The sequence below is a fragment of the Tachypleus tridentatus genome, chromosome 12, assembly GCF_004210375.1.
Source record: "Tachypleus tridentatus isolate NWPU-2018 chromosome 12, ASM421037v1, whole genome shotgun sequence".
Taxonomy (NCBI): Eukaryota; Metazoa; Arthropoda; class Merostomata; order Xiphosura; family Limulidae; genus Tachypleus; species Tachypleus tridentatus.
In genome coordinates, this window is record NC_134836.1 from 108,574,376 (window position 1) to 108,577,489 (window position 3,114).

Sequence of the window (3,114 nt, forward strand, 5' to 3'; positions counted from 1 at the left end):
AGCAACACAATTAAAATAACGTAGCCCTACTTCCTTGCACGTTAAACACCTCTACATTTTAATGTGTGTGTTTTTTTTTGTGTTTTTTTTAGTAAATGGGTTTAATTTGTTTGTTTGTTTTTTGGAATTTCGCACAAAGCTACTCGAGGGCTATCTGTGCTAGCCGTCCCTAATTTAGCAGTGTAAGACTAGAGGGAAGGCAGCTAGTCATCACCACCCACCGCCAACTCATGCGTGAAATAAGGGATTTTAACGTGAGAGACATTAAATTTTTTGGTCATAGAGTGCTCATAATATGCAATTTCAAAAATGTGTTTGCTTGTTTTTGAATTTCGGGCAAGGCTACACGAAGGCTTTCTGCGTTAGCCGTCCCTAATTTAGCAGTGTAAGACTAGAGGGAAGGCACCTAGACGTCACCACCCACCGCCAACTCTTGGGTTACTCTTTTACCAACGAATAGTGGGATTGATCGTCACATTATAACGCCCCCACGGCTGGGAGGGCGAGCATGTTTGGCGCGAACCCGCGACCCTCGGATTGCGAAGCGCACGCCTTAACGCGCTAGGTCATGCCAGGCCCTGTAAAACTATGATAAATAATATTGAAGTTGGAGACGGTTATAAATACATACAATGTTCAGTTTAATACATCAGGTGGTTAAGTCGTTCGACTCATAATTTGAGGGTCACGGGTTCGAATCCACGTCGCACCAAACATACTCGCCCTTTCAGCCGTGGTAAAAAGAGTAACCCAAGAGTTGGCGGTATATGGTGATGAATAGCTGCCTTCCCTCTAGTCTTGCGCAGATAGCTTAGTTGCTTTGCGTGAAATCCAAAACCAATACTTCAATAAAACGAAGCGTTTGTAACTAGCACAAAAAGAGGTATTTACAACTAGGATACCAGAGCTAAAATGGCTTTGGAAAACGTATTTTAGAGAATCAGATTAAAAAACTAACCCTACAATCTTTGCAAGAGTTTATTTAGTAGCCATACATTTAATTTGGCACAGTACACCGAGCCGTTTATGCTGTAGGTTTCGGTGTTTGAATAGCTTTAAAGAGAAATTTGGCCAGTGGTGATGAAAAAATAAAATATCCCCTCCTCTTTTACAAATGAACACAGAAATGGTCTTATGCTGTGCGTGAGAGTTTTGTTTTGGGTTTGAATAAAATAGTCAGCTATTTTTTTCTGTGGGCTTGTGAAACAAGGATAATATGAAGTACAAATTGATAAATTTTTACCAAGTTAGAAAATTATTATTTTTGTTTTATCGATATTTTAGGAGCTTTAACCATTAAACTAGAAGCTCTTGAGTTTTGTTTCAAGAATAAGTCTGTATTTTAAATTTTTCTCCATTTTATTATGATTTTTTAAAATCCTGGACAAACCCTATTACGAACCATTATCGTGGTTCGTAATATTTTCTGCTCCGTATATTAAAATTTAATGTTTCTTGAAATTTAATTATATTTTACTTCAGTTTGGACATGAAGAGTTAAGTAAATAAATCTTGGCTTTGCATCTTATGCTCTCTCTCGCTGATGTTCATTAATTAGCAATTAACCAAATGTACTGCGTGGAATTTATCATGTGACGTCCAAGTATATAAAGCAACTGGTTTAGTTTGTTTTGAATTTCATGCAAAGCTACACAAGAGCTATCTGCATTAACCGTCCCTAATTTATCAGTGCAAGACTAGATGGAAGGCAGCTAGTCACAACTATGCAGCGCTCTTTTACCAACGAATAGAGGGATTGGCCATCACACTATAACGTCTCGACGGCTGAAAGGACGAGCATGTTTGGTGTGAAGAGGATTCGAACCCGCGACCCTCAGATTAAGCCTAGCGCCATAAAGCAAGTGAGGTCCACGATTGAACGGATGTCAAACGCGAGATAGGTTCGAATATGTAAAACTGCCTAGTTAACATTGTAGTTTCATATTTAAGTTGAGTTGCCTACTTTCAGCTTTATTTCCGAACATTCTAAAGAAATTTTAAATCTAGATTTGTACAACTTTACTTTTAACATTACAGTAAAATTCGTTTCTAATCATTAAATTCAACATATCACTTACTTGAATTTCTACTGTATATAGCAGTGCAATTGTGTTTTCCAGTTTATATAACGTTTACCATGCAAAGTTTGTTTCATATAACCATTTTAATTAGTTTAATCCAGTCTTTTGAGAAGTTGAATTTCTTTATTACAATGGCCATATTTGATAGCATCACTCCGACTTTCCTTTTAACAACTTGCAGAAAAAGCACTCGTAGGAGGTGTTTCATGAAATTCGCATCACATCTGAACAGACCTCAGGCACCTCTTAATCCCACAACATTGATGAGAAATCCACACATTGGACTATCTTCTGAGTAACGTACAACTTACAAGAATGTTAGTTCTGTATCACAACTCGAAACAAGTTTCTTTGGTTTATTCCTGTTGGTTTTGTGCATGTGTGCAATTTAACGAGTTGAATTTGCTGAGAGACGACCTGCTAACTACTCCAGTAGGTCCTTGTGTATTGGTATAAATTTTCCTCTGCCTTTACGACAAAGGATTCTATGGTCAGGACGAGTCGTATTAAATTCTGTTGTGACCTACAGTTCACTCAAGTCAGGATACACGCGCAGAGCACATATTTCGAACGTTAACCTTTCAAGGTGTGTCCAGTCCTAACCAGTTACTGTAACAAGGTTCTTTCTTTCAGGTTTGCTATAACTGCACGTTCTTAACCCAAGTCCTGAAGGGTGTCCTCATTTAGTCTGCAATTCCACTACTATGTATATGATTGTTTCCTCCTTGCAAGAAAATTTATATACTTAGAAGAAAGCAACTAGTACAGCACACGATTTTTGCACCACCTTTAATTTTTCGAGGTAGGTTTTAAGCTTTCTACTAACACTGAAAATGTATTCTTTGTACTTGATTTTTTTTTATTAGCAAGAATTATGACCGTTTGTTTTTGAATTTCGTGCAAAGCTACACGAGGGTTATCTGCGCTAGTTGTCCATAATTTAGCAGTGTTAGATTAAAGGGAAAGCAGATAGTCATCATCACCCACCTCGAACTCTTGACCTACTCTTTTACTAACGAATAGTAAGATTGAC